We start from the raw sequence: 8,131 nt of genomic DNA, 5'->3' as shown, positions 1-8,131 counted from the left end.
TTATTTTATAAATTATATAAACATTGTATGGAGTCTACATGGATTTTATTTTATGATCACAAGTCATGACGAAACATGAAAATGTTGACATACTATTGATTCGTGTAGACTCCTTACAGTGTTTATATATACATATATATATATATATATATATATATATATATATATTTTCAGAATGTGAGAGATTGTATAATAAATTCCACAGCCAAACAACGCCGCAGCTCACAAGAGCCATGACAGTCAACGAACGGATGTGTCTAACTGATGAGCCTAAATGAGAGCAAAACTCGAGTCTTGGACTTCCGGTTTGTTGACTGAGCTGCTGCGTTGTTTGGCTGTGGAATTTATTATATATATATATATATATATATATATATATATATATATATATATTCGGCAGATAACTGTTTTGTCATAACAGGGTTCTTCAGTACGTCTAGATATGGCAAGTGATTTTATGCTAAAATTTCAAATTTGGATGCTAAATCGCCTTGAACTTTAATCAACAGTGTCAAAAATCTGACCTTACCCCTACGCCATACAGTCTGCTTATGTTTTTTTTTAATTTGCATTCAATGTAACTAGTAATCTAGAGAACTCCATTAATTCTGACAAACTGTCACACGTTTCAATGTTTCTCGAGTGAACGAATGTTTCAAGCTGAGATTTGAAAGTCAATCATTTAGTCAAGTCAAGAATTTTGCTATCAGTTACCACCATAAAGTAAGGGAAATCTATAATTCTTGTATCTGCACCTTATTGATTACTTAGAGTGTTATATTATTTTATTGCTTTTACTATATATATATATATATATATATATATATATATATATGTATATATATACTTGTGGGGAGGGGGTATAGGCAAATTTTTATGTTTACTTTTTCCCTAAGCATCTTACATGTGTTTCATTATGCATATAGCCAATGCTGCCATCACACAAATTATCAAAGACAGATAAATATTAGAGACAGTCTCACTGAAGTGGATGGAATAAAAAGGGGGAAAAAAGGTTGCTTCACAGAAGAATAAACACAAATTCCATAAATTGAAAAAAGTTTACTAAGAAAAGATATCCGAGGAAACATACCGCAACAAGACAAATGCACTCAATCGCATGCAAGAAACAGTCCACAGCGCCATTTTGATTTCAATATATAGTTTTGGAAGTTTTTATTTTTCATTTTTATTTTATATATATATATATATATTTTTTTTTTATATATATATATATATATATATATATATATATATATACTAGCAAGAGCGCCCGACGTTACTCGGTCCTAAAATGTGCTTAAGTATGATATTTTAATTTACACACATTTTGTATTTATTATTATAAAGTCCATTATTTCATATTATATTATACACAATATATAGTCATGGTTTCAAAAGTAAAAAAAAAATATATATATATATATATATATGATTTGAGTGCCATCAGTTAGAATCGAAACTGAAACCAAAACATAACAAAACATAGTTTCATGATTGAAAGTATGTTTATAAGTTAAGCAAAGATTGAAGTTTATTTGTACTCAATATGGTTGGACTGTGGAAAGGAGTATGGATTTTAATAAATACAAGCTGGTTTCCATGCAACAATGTTTTTGATAGACAAGATGCAAGCAAGAGCAGTCCGGCGTCCACAGATTTTTATTATAATATAAATAAAAAATGTTTTTAGCCCTTCGTTGGAAAATTATTTTGCCAGTAAGTCTATTAATTTCTTGCAATCGCTAAATCAATTCACAAGTTCTAATTATTTTCTTGATATATTTCATATCACCAAGACATTAAACAGCAACTTTAAATCAATAAACATGTCTTAAATACTGCTGTAATGCATACAACCATTCAGTGTTCAGAAACGTTATTTTGTACACCACTTTAGTAATTCCATTTCATTTGTACACCACTTTAGTAATTCCATTTTCAACTCATTATCATGCTTCACACTGAGGCAATTTCTCAAGAAGAAATAAAAAAGAAATTCCAAATTTGTGAAAATTTTAAAAGATAATTTATCCCTGAAGAAACCTTCGAGTTACCAAATAAGGCTTCTAATCTAAATTGGATTTTTCAAACTTTAGATTTTGGAAGTGACTCTAACATAACAAAACGAATCTGCTGATAATTTGGAAATATTTAATTCTACAGTGAAATAAACAAAATATAAAAATCAGCAACTATACCTGCAAGAACATTTTCTTTTATAAACTTGAACATTAAAATATGAAGAATCTTGAATATAAAAAAGATTTGCAATCAAACCCAAAGGAAATTCAAGCCTATTTGATGAACATAAATTCATTATAATTATCTCTATATACGATTTGAAATTCTAAAGAAAAAAAAAATAAAACAGATGGATTAAATCCATTCTTGAACTACCATGTGAACAAATACAATTCATCTTTCTTACTTGATCAACTTTTGTATTGATCTTCCATCTATCTGGATAAAGTATATGAAAATATCCCAGAACATTGAAATTAACAACATCCAAGGAAGAGTGTTACCTCGGAACTTCGATTAAGGATCAGCAGATCCAATCAGTCTAGCCGAGATTCCATGTAATCAGGTAAGAACCAAAAGCATTATTCATTTTTTTTTTCATTTCCTCATTCCTTGAATATTATTTTTTTCTTTTATCTATTTTTCTTAAATTTTTTTTTCATTTTTCATTATTTACTTTCTTCTTTTTTTCAGCAAATATTTTTCTGCTCTTTTTTTTGCTTTCCTTTTGTTTTCTTTACTATCATGAAATTCTATCTTTTGTCTTGATTTTTTTTAACATTGTCTTCTTTTTCTCTTCATTAAATTTCCATCTTTTTCATATTTAACTTTGTTTTTCTCCATTTTTAAATTGATTTTATTTTCCTCAGATTTTGTCTTCCTTTACAGTTTTTTATTGCAAATTCTGCCTTCTTTATGTTTTCATATTACTTTGTTTTCACATTCTGTCTTTTTTTTAAACTGCTTGTTCAAACTTTGTCTTTTTTTTACTGTCTTCTTTTCCATAATTTCTCAAATTCCGTCTTTTTTTTTCTCAACATTTACGAATTCTGTCTTCTATTTTTATAATCTTTTCTTTATATTCTGTCTCCACTATCATATTATTTGTAAAAAGTTTATTAATTGTTTAATATTATCTGTGCGAATAAGATTTAAAAAAAAAAACAACTATGTTTTGGGAATATTCCTCACACTATTGGCTTTAGTTGACGGTAGATTTGCTAATAATAGTAAGGAATAAAGATAAAGTAAAATGACATGTTCCAAGTTCAAGCGAACTTCATCTAACCAATATATATATATATATATATATATATATATATATATATATATATATATATATATATATATATATATGCTTTCAATAAGTTTCCAGACTTTTTTGTACAAGCATTTAAAATTGTCTTAGACTCTTGAAAATTCAGTAAAATGTTATTGTTATACATCTTATAAGATGACTGACCAATTTTTAGGATTTCAGATTTAAATGAACAGCTACAGCAGAAATTGGAATGCACTCTACTAAAGCCTGATTGTCACAGCTGGTGAATTTCAAAGATGCAATCTGGATGTGAGGGCACTTTAGAAGAATGATATGCAATAAAATTCTTTTTTTAACTTGGAAAACATTCCATAGAAACATATGGAATGCTTAAGACTACTCTTTATCTTGCATGAATCAAGCATGTTTTTGTGGCATAAGAGATTCATGGAAAATCTGTGACGAATGATGAGAGGTGTGGAAGGAGTAAGGAAGTCAGAGCACCAGAGTTGATTGGCCAAATAAAGAATTTCATGGATACGGATTGTCGTGTGTCTATAGAGACAATAAGTGCATAGTTTTATGTCAGTGTGAGAACTGTACATACAATTATTTGTGAGGAACTGAAAATGCAGAAGATTTGCTCAAAGTTTGTCCCAAGGGTGCAGTGCACAACTCCATGCTTGTCACATACTATTTGACCAAAATAGGCATCAAGACAGTTCCTCACTCTCCCTATAGTCCAGACCTTGCTCTCTGTGACTTTTGGTTATTCCCTAAGCTCAAGAAAAACTTCAGAGGCTGTCGTTATGAGAGAGTTGAGGAGATGAAAGAGGTTATGATGAGGGTCATTGACACGCTCATACAAGAGGACTTTCATGGAGCCTTCCAAAAGTTGTTGAAGCGGTACAACAAGTGCATTGCAGCCAGAGAAGATTACTTTGAAGGGGACTAGAGTTTCAGGTGTGTACTCTCATTAAAAGTACTCACACGAAAAATGTCTGGAAACTATTGATGACACCATGTATAATTAACTAATACATTACACTGACACCTAAGATGTTCTTAATTGGAGGACAATCAAAATAACTATTTTTCTATTCTGCATGCATAAAACTAAAAAGACAAGAAAAAACATAAGAAACTGCTGTGTGATATATCTTGTACGGTGACGAGTCATTCATCAGAGGTTGTAAACCTTCTTATATATTTAAACTTTGCTCAAAACGCAAAATCGAAGCTTTAAACTTTGCTAGCTCAAACGCAAAATCACATAAATTCTTTGTTCATTAAATTCAAAATATTATGCATACATTTGGTTTAATACAGGTCTTTTACTGAAATTAATGGAATTTCTTTTCAGACAACTTGATTTTAAAATTATCAAATCATTTATTAATGAAATCTAAAATGCAGGAATGATTTTCGTTTTTGTAGTATGAGCTTCCAAAGAAATAAATGTTTTTTTTTTTCAGATTAGAAAAAAAAAGGAACACAAATTCATGTTATTGAAAAAAAAAAACATTGAGTTCTTTTTCTTCTTTTAAAAACACAAATACGTTAATAATATTGTTTAGAGTGTATAATACCACTACTACTATTGTTTAGAGTGTATAATACGACTACTAATATTGTTTAGAGTGTATAATACCACTACTGCTATTGTTCAGAGTGTATAATACCACTACTACTATTGTTCAGAGTGTATAGTACCACTACTACTATTGTTTAGAGTGTATAATACCACTACTACTATTGTTCAGAGTGTATAATATGACTACTACTATTGTTTAGAGTGTATAGTACGACTACTACTATTGTTCAGAGTGTATAATACCACTACTACTATTGTTTAGAGTGTATAATACGACTACTAATATTGTTTAGAGTGTATAATACCACTACTGCTATTGTTCAGAGTGTATAATACCACTACTACTATTGTTCAGAGTGTATAGTACCACTACTACTATTGTTTAGAGTGTATAATACCACTACTACTATTGTTCAGAGTGTATAATATGACTACTACTATTGTTTAGAGTGTATAGTACGACTACTACTATTGTTCAGAGTGTATAATACCACTACTACTATTGTTCAGAGTGTATAATACCACTACTACTATTGTTAAGAGTGTATAGTACCACTACTACTATTGTTCAGAGTGTATAGTACCACTACTATTATTGTTTAGAGTGTATAATACCACTACTACTATTGTTCAGAGTGTATAATACTACTGCTACTATTGTTCAGGGTGTATAATACCACTACTACTATTGTCCAGGGTGTATAATACCACTACTACTATTGTCCAGAGTGTATAATGCCACTACTACTATTGTTCAGAGTGTATAATATCACTACTACTATTGTTCAGAGTGTATAATACCCCTACGACTATTGTTAAGAGTGTATAATACCCCTACTACTATTGTTAAGAGTGTATAATACCACTACTACTATTGTTTAGAGTGTATAATACCACTACTACTATTGTTCAGAATGTATAATACCACTACTACTATTGTCTAGAGTGTATTCTATCACTACTGCTATTGTTCAGAGTGTATAATACCACGGCTACTATTTTTCAGAGTGTATAATACCACTACTACTATTGTTCAGAGTGTATAATACCACTACTAATATTGTCCAGAGTGTATAATACCACTACTACTATTATTCAGAGTGTATAATACCACTACTACTATTGTTTAGAGTGTATAATACCACTACTACTATTATTCAGGGTGTATAATACCACTACTACTATTGTTCAGAGTGTATAATACCACAACTACTATTGTTCAGAGTGTATAATACCACTACTACCATTTTCCAGAGTGTATAATACCACTACTACTATTGTTTAGAGTGTATAATACCACTACTACTATTGTTCAGAATGTATAATACCACTACTACTATTGTCTAGAGTGTATTCTATCACTACTGCTATTGTTCAGAGTGTATAATACCACGGCTACTATTTTTCAGAGTGTATAATATCACTACTACTATTTTTCAGAGTGTATAATACCACTACTAATATTGTCCAGAGTGTATAATACCACTACTACTATTATTCAGAGTGTATAATACCACTACTACTATTGTTCAGAGTGTATAATACCACAACTACTATTGTTCAGAGTGTATTATACCACTACTACTATTGTTCAGAATGTATAATACCACTACTACTATTGTTCAGAGTGTATAATACCACTTCTACTATTGTTTAGAGTGTATAATACAACTACTACTATTTTGCAGAGTGTATAATACCACTACTATTATTGTTCAGAGTGTATAATACCACTACTACTTTTGTTTAGAGTGTATGATACCCCAACTACTATTGTTAAGAGTGTATAATACCACTACTACTATTGTCCAGAGTGTATAATACCACTACTACTATTGTCCAGAGTGTATAATACCACTACTACTGTTGTTCAGAATGTATAATACCACTACTACTATTGTTCAGAGTGTATAATACCACTACTACCATTTTCCAGAGTGTATAATACCACTACTACTATTGTTCAGAGTGTATAATACCACTACTACTATTGTTCAGAGTGTATAATACCACTACTACTATTGTTCAGAGTGTATTATACCACTACTACTATTGTTCAGAGTGTATAATACCACTACTACTATTGTTCAGAATGTATAATATCACTACTACTATTGTTTAGAGTGTATAATACCCCTACTACTATTTTTAAGAGTGTATAATACCACTACTACTATTTTTCAGAGTGTATAATTACACTACTACTATTGTCCAGAGTGTATAATACCCCTACTACTATTGTTCAGGGTGTATAATACCACTGCTACTATTGTTCAGGGTGTATAAACCACTACTACTATTGATCAGGGTGTATAATACCACTACTACTATTGTCCAGAGTTTATAATACCACTACTACTATTGTTCAGGGTGTATAATACAACTACTACTATTGTTCAGGGTGTATAATACCACTACTACTATTGTTAAGAGTGTATAATACCACTACTACTATTGTTCAGAATGTATAATACCACTACTACTATTGTTCAGAGTGTATAATACCACTACTACTATTGTTCAGAGTGTATAATACCACTACTACTATTGTTCAGAGTGTACTACTGCTACTATTGTTCAGAATGTATAATACCACTACTACTATTGTTCAGAGTGTATAATACCACTACTACTATTGTTCAGAGTGTATAATACCACTACTACTATTGTTCAGAATGTATAATACCACTACTACTATTGTTCAGAGTGTATAATACCACTACTACTATTGTTAAGAGTGTATAATACCACTACTACTATTGTTCAGAATGTATAATACCACTACTACTATTGTTCAGAATGTATAATACCACTACTACTATTGTTCAGGGTGTATAATACCACTACTACTATTGTTCAGAATGTATAATACCACAACTACTATTGTTCAGAGTGTATAATACCACTACTACTATTGTTCAGAATGTATAATACCACTACTACTATTGTTCAGAATGTATAATACCACTACTACTATTGTTCAGAGTGTATAATACCACTACAACTATTGTTCAGAGTGTATAATACCACTACTACTATTGTTCAGAATGTATAATACCACTACTACTATTGTTCAGAGTGTATAATACCACTACTACTATTGTTCAGAATGTATAATACCACTACTACTATTGTTCAGAGTGTATAATACCACTACTACTATTGTTCAGAGTGTATAATACCACTACTACTATTGTTCAGAGTGTATAATACCACTACTACTATTGTTCAGAATGTATAATACCACTACT

General features: G+C 30.2%; 1 protein-coding gene across 1 annotated transcript in view; it reads left to right on the top strand.

Moving 5' to 3' along the window:
* Nucleotides 1-2,452: 2,452 nt before the first annotated feature.
* LOC145241995 (protocadherin beta-13-like) overlaps nucleotides 2,453-8,131 on the top strand; it is a 261,453-nt gene continuing 255,774 nt past the window's right edge. Inside the window, exon 1 of the mRNA XM_080104877.1 lies at nucleotides 2,453-2,590. The gene's annotated coding sequence lies outside the window, so the exon portion shown is untranslated. The remainder of the gene's footprint in view (nucleotides 2,591-8,131) is intronic.

This window comes from Euprymna scolopes, chromosome 21, assembly GCF_053919585.1.
Source record: "Euprymna scolopes isolate OS-2025 chromosome 21, ASM5391958v1, whole genome shotgun sequence".
Lineage (NCBI taxonomy): Eukaryota > Metazoa > Mollusca > Cephalopoda > Sepiida > Sepiolidae > Euprymna > Euprymna scolopes.
Note: the sequence above shows the minus strand (reverse complement) of the source record. Positions and strands in the feature narration are given on the sequence as shown.